Source organism: Panulirus ornatus, chromosome 15 (assembly GCF_036320965.1).
Source record: "Panulirus ornatus isolate Po-2019 chromosome 15, ASM3632096v1, whole genome shotgun sequence".
Taxonomy (NCBI): domain Eukaryota; kingdom Metazoa; phylum Arthropoda; class Malacostraca; order Decapoda; family Palinuridae; genus Panulirus; species Panulirus ornatus.
Genome location: NC_092238.1, coordinates 24,335,925 through 24,346,902, shown reverse-complemented (window position 1 = coordinate 24,346,902; position 10,978 = coordinate 24,335,925). Strand labels below are relative to the sequence as shown.

Here is a 10,978-nt window from a genome sequence, read left to right as displayed (position 1 = left end):
GACTGGAAATCCTCCCCTCTCGCTTTTTTTTTTAATTTTCCAAAAGAGGGAACAGAGAAGGGGGCCAGGTGAGGATATTCCCTCAAAGGCCCAGTCCTCTGTTCTCAACACTACCTCGCTAATGCGGGAAATGGCGAATAGTATGAAAAAAAAAAAAAAAATATATATATATATATATATATATATATATATATATATATATATATATATATATATATATATATATATACATATATATATATATATATATATATATATATATATATATATATATATATATATATATATATATATGATATTCTTAAAGTTATCTTCTTTACCAGTAATTTTATCCAGACTTAACTCCAGCTTGGGTATGTGTGCGCCAAGAAACAAAAAATCCCCACATAACGAGCAACTGTGGCCTGAAATACACACATTTAACACACAACAAAGGCAAAACCTTGTTATTACGGCGAGTGAGGAAGTTTTGCCGCGTATCCCGAGGTTTAAAGAGGATCTGCTACACTGGAGAGGAAAATAATGACGGAAGTTGTGAGGAGTTCTCTCCTGGAGGCTGGCTGATCAACCAGCGTCAGGTCTGGAACAACCAGGATTAACCTTAGGTTGAGAAACTCTTTAAGTTTGGTAGGAAGATGACGCGTGTCCCTCACCTTCCTGGTACACACACACACACACACACACACACACACACACACACACACACACGGACCCCCCACTGTACCGGAAGCCTCTTACATGTACACGTCCTGCTTCTTTTTTAAGCAACTGTAATAATTGCAACCAGCCACATTAACACGTCAGAAATGAGTGCACTATCTTGGGATCCCCAGAGAGAGAGAGAGAGAGAGAGAGAGAGAGAGAGAGAGAGAGAGAGAGAGAGAGAGAGAGAGAGAGAGAGAGAGAGAGAGTTCTCCCTGGAGAATGTTCTGGTTGGGGATCCAGGGATGAAAGAAGACGCAGCAGTTGAGAGTATTACATCGTATACTGTTTTGTTCGTCCTGGGAAAAAATATGGATTTCCGTCTTGGCTCTGGTGAGGGACAAAAGCCTCCCCGGGTCCTGGGGTTTTAAAGAAATACACAAAAAAGCTAAAAACAGAAAAGTAATAAATGAAGACGAAAAATAATCTAAAATAATTGGAGTGGCAAAGCTGACTTTGACAAAGGTTCAGGTCGTACTTGTTAGGAAAGACATGAGAAGGTAAAGAGTCAGTCATGTGAGGAAAGAAATGACAACAACGAGTAAATCTAAATGACCACAAGCCACACATGTTGCTCGTAACGCTGGACATTACTGACCACAAGCCACACATGTTGCTCGTAACGCTGGACATTACTGACCATTACCGTGATCTTGCTAACGGCTGCTAAATATAATTACCCACTTTACAAAAGCATAAATCAGGATAATACCTACAGAATATAGAATGATAAGAAACTGTGAGGTGTACGTCAAGTGGGTCAAGTTTTGAGGTCAGAACTGGGGAGGCGATAGATCAGACAGCTTTGGCCTTAACTCTATCGAACAAGCTCAACAGGAATTGGAGCTTCTCTAAACATGAGAGCAGTACTACACAAAGACCAGTCGACACTCTGTATGGTCAGACGACCTGTTGAGAGAAACTAACGCCAGCTGAGCAGGACGCCTAGTTTCTTCGAGGCAAACTTGGCTATTTGAATAATGTGGGGTTCCAACTGGTTATTACGGTGATACCACACATGTTTACTTTCCTGCCTGATGAAGTTATAAAGCCGTCAAAGGACATGAGAAATTTGGGGTGGATTTGACGACAGCGTAGAGGAAGATGGTGCGCACGAGAGACGTAAAACTCCACTAGGCTGCGACTGCCTCTGATGATGGTCTACTTCCTCCAGCTGCCTGCTCTACCAGGTGATCTACCAGGTGATGATTTCTGACCTCGGTGTTTCCTGATGGATGATTCATTTAAGCGAGGGAGGTAATTATTCTTATCTTATCAGTCCTGCAGAACAGACAAGAGGGATCGTCCTCACTGTGAACACACGACTGAGGCCCAGATGAATGTGGGTGTACTAGTAACACCCTGACACACGTCTCTGTCTGTGGTGTTGCTCTGAGTCCTGACCAGCCACTGATAACACTGTGGTGTTACTCTGAGTCCTGACCAGCCACTGATAACACTGTGGTGTTGCTCTGAGTCCTGACCAGCCACTGATAACACTGTGGTGTTGCTCTGAGTCCTGACCAGCCACTGATAACACTGTGGTGTTGCTCTGAGTCCTGACCAGCCACTGATAACACTGTGGTGTTGCTCTGAGTCCTGACCAGCCACTGATAACACTGTGGTGTTGCTCTGAGTCCTGACCAGCCACTGATAACACTGTGGTGTTACTCTGAGTCCTGACCAGCAACTGATAACACTGTGGTGTTGCTCTGAGTCCTGACCAGCCACTGATAACACTGTGGTGTTGCTCTGAGTCCTGACCAGCCACTGATAACACTGTGGTGTTACTCTGAGTCCTGACCAGCCACTGATAACACTGTGGTGTTGCTCTGAGTCCTGACCAGCCACTGATAACACTGTGGTGTTGCTCTGAGTCCTGACCAGCCACTGATAACACTGTGGTGTTGCTCTGAGTCCTGACCAGCCACTGATAACACTGTGGTGTTGCTCTGAGTCCTGACCAGCCACTGATAACACTGTGGTGTTGCTCTGAGTCCTGACCAGCCACTGATAACACTGTGGTGTTGCTCTGAGTCCTGACCAGCCACTGATAACACTGTGGTGTTGCTCTGAGTCCTGACCAGCCACTGATAACACTGTGGTGTTGCTCTGAGTCCTGACCAGCCACTGATAACACTGTGGTGTTGCTCTGAGTCCTGACCAGCCACTGATAACACTGTGGTGTTGCTCTGAGTCCTGACCAGCCACTGATAACACTGTGGTGTTACTCTGAGTCCTGACCAGCCACTGATAACACTGTGGTGTTACTCTGAGTCCTGACCAGCCACTGATAACACTGTGGTGTTGCTCTGAGCCCAGACATGGCACCTTTGCTGTGGGGTCGGTGACATGCGAGTTTTATTTCCTGAGCTGCAGTGAGACTGGCAATAATGGCTTGACGTTATCGCAATAAGGGAAGGACAGACAGACAGACGCACCTTACGTGGTCGAGGAAGTAATGTGTCGCGGGTGTAGGAGGGAGCGCACGATGTCACGACATACGCTCCATCAAACAGTTATCGTTGATCACATATATTGAACGGCGAGTCTACAACACCTCCATGTTCCGAGCTGGGGAACAGGCGCATCGAAATGAATGACCAAGTTAAATGTAATAATCAAGGTGCCATTACTGGAGGAAGGAGCGTCCAGCAAGGTGACCATGGTAGAGAGGAGGTAGGTTGTGTGAGGGTGGTGGCCACACGCTTGAGTTATCTCCACACTTATAACACTAAACTATAACACAAGGTCAAGGACTCAGGTCGTCAACTCTACTTCACTAACAAATGTAAGGTCAGGTCAAATCAGGTCACCGACCCTGTACCTCCCTAACAATGGCCAGGTCAGGTTAGGTCGCCGACCCTCTCCCTACCCAACACAGGTCAAACGTATCCAGGAGGGAGGGGGAGGGGGAGGGGAGGGGGGGGGCAACAGTAAGGTAACCGTGCCCAGGGAAGTGTTTGAACCTGGTCGAGAATTATTCATGACAAATCGTGTTTACCATCTGGCAAGGACGGACACACAAACAAGTAAACAGACAAAAATCAACGAACGACCGTAAGCAGAAAAACATACAACCAGAAATGAAAAATATACAAAGACACACACGAAAATAAGGAGAGAAACAGACAGATAAACGTAGACGGAACGATAAACAGAACACACCAAGACACAGAGGCAAACAAACATCAACAAACAGACAGACAGACAGACAGACAGACAGAGGTTACATGTGGGTTGTTACTGATGGTCGTGTGACAGGCCAGGGAAGGTCATGACCCTCACAACACACCTACGCTAAAATTATCGTCCACAATTTAACTTACACAAACAAGCCAAGGTCATGCAGCTGTTAATGAACCAACACTGGTGATGTTAGTTCTTGATCTGTATAGGAATAAAGTATACAAAACAAACACACAGACACAGACACACACACATACACCTAGAGAGAGAGAGAGAGAGAGAGAGAGAGAGAGAGAGAGAGAGAGAGAGAGAGAGAGAGAGAGAGAGTAGCCATATGCACATGTTCTCAAGCTACTGCAAAACAGGCTTTTTAAAGTGCACGTGCCAGCAGCTCCCACCACCAAACACCGATGAATGGCGGTCACCAGAGGCTGGGAGGGAGGTCAGAGGTCAACAGATGCTGTCTTGGGCAGGACCACAAGTGGCTCAGCTGACGGGCCGGACACCCAGGTATACTGTTGTAACCTGTGGCCCAGGCAGGTATACTGTGGCCCAGGCAGGTATACTGTGGCCCAGGCAGGTATACTGGGTTGTTGTAGGGGGTTACCACGAGCAGGTGTGCCCCAGGCGGAGGGGGGGGGGGCACAGTGAGGGGCTGGGGCAGTGTGAGGGAGGCGGGCGTGTGAGGGAGGCGGGCGTGTGAGGGAAGCAGTAAGTATCTGACCAAGATATGCCGGCAATAAATGTATCAAAATGTCATATAAGAACTGGATTCCATCTGACACGTTAAAGTACTTCCCAGTGGTGGAGGGGTTGTGGGGTAGGCAGGAGGTGGAGGGCCTGTCATACACGGGAGCTGACCACACAACTGGCAAGGAGAGAGAGAGAGAGAGAGAGAGAGAGAGAGAGAGAGAGAGAGAGAGAGAGAGAGAGAGAGAGAGAGAGAGAGATCGTGGCCATATTGCCTGGGATCATAATTTCATGATGGGATGAAACAACATTTCCAATAAACCAAGTGGTCCCTTGTTGAGGACGGTGGGGGGGGGGGGGGCTCAGGTGGAGGGTGACGTCATGTTTGGGGCTGGTTTGACCCATGTGACGTCAGGGCGTGAGGCCAGGAGACGGCCCTGGTGCCGCCTGGGCTACACTGGCTCCTGAGTGAAGCTGTTATCCTGCTGTGTGATGGCCACCAGCCGAGGCTACTGTGGTTGACCCATGGGAGGCCTGACCACCACGGCTGCTTCACCAGCCAGCTGACCTTATCCTGACAACACGGCGACCATACTGCCCCTCCGTACGGCGGCCTGGCTCGTGACCCATCTGTTCAGGGTCACATCAAAGGTCAAGTCTGTGCACCCGTGGGCTGGTGTCCAGTGGTCGAGGGTGTGGGACCTGCTGGGGTGCTGGCCTCACCTTCCCTCCACACCAATAAGGCCAATTTAGCTGGAGCGTTTCACTGCAGGCAGGACCAAGGGCCACGCATACAACCTCTTCTTGTTTCCCCATCACAAACTTACCTCATATTGTGGCAACATCTGATAAAATGGAGCATATATAACCGTGAGGGAAGCCACACCCGCAGGGCTGTGGGGAATACTGAAATTGTTGCCAAGGGACGGGAGAGAGGGTCAGCCAGCGTCAAGCCTCCCTTACACACACACACACACACACACACACACACACACACACACACACACACACACACACACACACACACACACATCCTGTTTCTGAGATGCGAAGTATTTCTTCGCGCCACATTCGTTCTGTCATGATCGTCTGATAACGTCTACCTACACAGGATCTTGAACTCAAGCTTGGCGCTCGCCCAGTTTGGGTTCATATCTATATCTATCTATCTACCTACCTACCTATCAATCTATCTATCTATTTATCTATGGTGCGCGTGATCTAGTATATGCACATAACCACAAGGAAAATCAAATACGATAAGTTCCCAAGTGCACTTTCGTGTGATGATCACATCATGAGAAGAGATACAAGATTGAGATAGAAAACGCAGAACAGTCTTTTGATATACAATGAAGAGACGTAGCTAAGACGGTGCAACAATCACCATCATTATGAAAAAAAGTAAATTTTTTCTATGTTGGTAGATTGTATAAGTTGTCTAGTCTTCATGTATGCTGAACGTGAATGTTATCATTACGTCACTGACATGATTACCACGATCAGTATATCTGATAATATTTCTAATATCACGAATAATTGGATGATGATTATCATGACAATTACGATAACCATCATCTCATCATTACCTTCATAATCTTGTTGCTCCGGGTCAACCAGTGGTTCCTCACGACCACTTCAGACTACGTGATCCCAACCAACACGAAGACATGAAGGTGGACACACACACTTACCTCTGGAACATATCAACCACTTTAGCACGATGGTCCGACCTGCCCTCAAGACTAACGGAGAATCAGGTCAGGTCAGGTCAGAGGCAAGCCCGTCATATCGTCCTGCTCAGTGGTTTAAAGTTGTGGTGGCGAACCCTCTCCATCGAGCAGTACCGACACAACCTGCCGGGCAGAACTGACACTCGCTCCCGCTGCCTCCCTGGTGATGGTCGTGCACGTGATGACGTCTCATACTGGAGCAACACCTCATCACTTCTGACACCGATATACCACATGATCGGGTCTGGAGCTGGTGTCTGGTAATCATAGTTCCCCCTGTCTGCATATATATATATATATATATATATATATATATATATATATATATATATATATATATATATATATATATATATAAACTGGAGGAAGTGAAGTGTTTTAGATATCTGGGAGTGGATCTGGCAGCGGATGGAAACATGGAAGCGGAAGTGGATCATAGGGTGGGGGAGGGGGCGAAAATTCTGGGAGCCTTGAAGAATGTGTGGAAGTCGAGAACATTATCTCGGAAAGCAAAAATGGGTATGTTTGAAGGAATAGTGGTTCCAACAATGTTGTATGGTTGCGAGGCGTGGACTATGGATAGAGTTGTGCGCAGGAGGATGGATGTGCTGGAAATGAGATGTTTGAGGACAATGTGTGGTGTGAGGTGGTTTGATCGAGTAAGTAACGTAAGGGTAAGAGAGATGTGTGGAAATAAAAAGAGCGTGGTAGAGAGAGCAGAAGAGGGTGTTTTGAAATGGTATGGTCACATGGAGAGAATGAGTGAGGAAAGATTGACCAAGATGATATATGTGTCGGAGGTGGAGGGAACGAGGAGAAGAGGGAGACCAAATTGGAGGTGGAAAGATGGAGTGAAAAAGATTTTGTGTGATCGGGGCCTGAACATGCAGGAGGGTGAAAGGAGGGCAAGGAATAGAGTGAATTGGAGCGATGTGGTATACCGGGGTTGACGTGCTGTCAGTGGATTGAATCAAGGCATGTGAAGCGTCTGGGGTAAACCATGGAAAGCTGTGTAGGTATGTATATTTGCGTGTGTGGACGTATGTATATACATGTGTATGGGGGTGGGTTGGGCCATTTCTTTCGTCTGTTTCCTTGCACTACCTCGCAAACGCGGGAGACAGCGACAAAAATATATATATATATATATATATATATATATATATATATATATATATATATATATATATATATATATATATATATATATATATATGTGTGTGTGTGTGTGTGTGTGTGTGTATGGAGATAATGAGTGGGGAAACGTTAGCAACCTCGGTGGCTGGCTTGTTACATTTCTGTCGACCATTTTCCTCGTATGATGATCGTGTGAACCTGAGTGTGACCGTCTGTGTGTGTGAGGAGTGGTCACTTGACACGCCAAGTATGAAGTCTTCATGAGCAGTGGACGTATTCCGTCACACACACACACACACACACACACACACACGCCTCCTGTACACATAACTACGGTCACCAGGATATTTCACCTTCAGCTCAGAGTCGTGATCATGTTTCGTAAAGTTAAGGAGGATTACGGTATGATGTGTGTGGTATGACAGACATACCGACATATTCACTCAGAAATATGCTCTTACCTCACCTTGCCTCCTCCCTCCCTCCCTCCCTCACTGCTGTGTCTGTGTGTGTCCTCACACACGACACACGTTGTAACAAACCGTGCGAGCTGCCGGGAGGAAGGCTGCTCAGCGCCCGGTGTATGAAAGTCTCCTGGTAAGGCCACTCAGCACGACCCAGACTTTCACAACAAAAATATACAAAAGAAGTGAGTGTGTGAGGAAGGTCGATATACCGTACAGCGCACGTGCCTCCCATGAAGGGTTTTTTTCTATTTTGTCCGTCCACCCTGAGACGTCTGTATTGTGGCTTGTTCTCATGAATCATGTTTGCGTCTTGTGTGTGAGTGTGTGGTGTCACGCGGACGAGGGAGGGCTGCCGGCTCTGCCAACACCTGCAAGGTGGGCAGGCTCTGTTGGCAGGAGGTCTACGCTATCAACTGTGAGTGAATAGACTCCACCCCCGGAGGATATGACGAACTGCCTGCCAGAGGTATGGTGAAGGAGGGGTGGGGGCAGGGGTGGAGGGGTGATATCTGTGGGTGACAAATACCAGGTGGGTGGGTGGGTGGGTGGCCTGGCGGTGTATTGATCACTCAGTACCTGGCAGGCAAGCCTCACTACCACTACCCCTTCCTCAAGTTTCCTTTCCCCTCATAACGTAACGTAATCGGTACGTCAGGCGGGTCACAAACGTATGTGCAGACCCGACACGACAACTCTCGTCACGGCTGAGACAGCGCAACACCAGCCAACATCCTCACACGACGCTCACAACCACAACCACACCCCCACCCTTCCACAACATCAGATGTTTTATTTCATGTAACGATATAGTGAGTGGCTGTGTGTGGGGAGCCTGCTGGTCGACTGCAGCCATGGGTCGTGCCTCAGAGAGAGGCTTGTCCATACCTGACGTATGATGGTACCACACTTGGAAATAGTGGCTTCACCTATGACCTTAACCTTGAAGCTTCAGGTCAAAAGGTTAGGCCACATCATCATACCCAGTGGGTGGAGACCTTCGTCATTACAACTACTAAGATTCATAAGTCAACATCTTACAACTCACAAGGTTACGTCGTAGACGCTTCGTCACAGCGACAATCATCGTACATTCTGTCATCTTTATAAACAAAAATATTATATCAACATTGTGAAACCTATTGTGATTGGCTGCACCTTACCCGCCAAGCCAATCAGACAATACAAATTCATGGCGCTCTGCTGCTCCCAGTTTTCTCCTCCTTCAGCCAAGCGAGTGAGTGGGTGGGGTACCCTGGAGGGGTGGAGCACGGCCCCAGCCACTCCCCAGATAACAGTAAACATTGGCCCATTCATCAACCATCATGCTGAATGTTCTCTGCTACGGGTCTCTGTACACACACACACACACACACACACACACACACACATACAATATATATATATATATATATATAATATATATATATATATATATATATATATATATATGGTATAGAAAGATATCTTCGTATTCCCTCTTGTCGTAGAAGGGGTTTAAAGGGAGGAAGCAGAGGCTGGAAATCCAGGTCATTTATTTTAAGTTTTTAAGAGGAAAGAGTGGGGCAGGGGAGGATCATTCTCAGGTTCGAGATACAGTCTGAGGCTATTCCACGTATGGAAATGGCGAACTAGTAGAGAAGTTTATAAAGTATTATAATATAAAATTAGAGTAAATTGAATATATATAAGTATATTAGTTCTTATGTAGTTACATGTTATCAATCATTTGAGAGGAGTCCAAAGTGGTACAGACGGTAACTGAAGCATTTATCAAGATCTGGTGGATTACGTCATCCTGGTGCAACATTGGACAGGGAGTGATCATAGGTGTGGTGCACAAGTGCAAATTTTGGGAGCCTTAAAGTGTTGTCGATAAGTAACTTATGGAAAAAGGCAGTACCAATGGTCCTGCAGCGAACACGGTATCAACGAACGTTGCCTCGCCGGCCGCAGGCTGCCTATGGCTAGAGCAATCGCGCAGGCCTGCTCACGGTGCCGAAGGCAGCTGCTCGACGGACACATGCTGTCGCGTGCGACATCAGAGACGTCGCCGGACACAGCAGGGAATAAAAACCGGTCACACAGCAGAGCCGGCGTTTTGAAATGCGGCTGCCATCCGGACGAAGCAGGGCGATGGCAAGCAGAGGTATTGCGCAGAGACACACGAGAACGGGAAACCAAGTTGGAGGTGTAGCACGCGTGACAAACTCTATGGTGAACTCGGGCCGCAGACACAGAAGTTTCGTGTAAGCACAAAGGTCAACAAGAAATTCTAGTTCCATGTGTTTACATAAATATAAGCGTCATGAATATGGAGTAATTCAAAGATTTACTTGGAGTAATAATTGACAAGGTGTTATATGATCATTTAGTGTTGTGAAGACTGTGGTATTACAATCTTGTATGTAATATATACTGTGTAGCAGGATGAGTATATTCAATATGGTGGGAGTAAGGTTAGGGATATATCAAATGTGTATATATCAACTTGAATAGTCACTAAAACTGCTGGGATCTTGGCTAAACTGAGAAAGAAAATAGAAATAGAAATAAAAAAAAAAGGAATGCCGAACTCCCTGCCGCCCACAGGTCGTAAGGAGAAAAATATTCAAATCCACGGTATTTCACGATACTCGTATTTTACGCGTAGGGGTAGGGGGGAAGTCGCAAAGCCGCCGGTAAAAGATTATATAACGACCAGTGTGAGGGATCGAAACGGCAACAAAAGGTGGGGTGACACTATTCCACACATAACTGAGGTTCCCACTGTTCTTACTCTAATAAAGAACGTTATGCTGTAAAGGCTGGATGAGAAGAAAGATATATATATATATATATATATATATATATATATATATTAATATATATTATATATATATTCTTATGTATGTATACTCTTATGCATATCCTATTCTTAGCCAGGGTAGCCACCAAGTGGCTACCGACTGGTTAACTACCCACTATCACACAGGATGGTTGATAACGTAACTCCCTCCTGGTCTAATTTGACAGGAGTTGTGTGTGTGCACAAACATGAACATCTAGCGTCAGTCATTACTG

The 10,978-nt window shown here is 46.4% G+C and overlaps 1 protein-coding gene across 7 annotated transcripts in view; it reads right to left on the bottom strand.

Moving 5' to 3' along the window:
- The window catches only part of LOC139753760 (synaptotagmin-15-like), a 165,507-nt gene that overhangs the window by 23,461 nt on the left and 131,068 nt on the right, over positions 1-10,978 (bottom strand). The window lies entirely within an intron of this gene.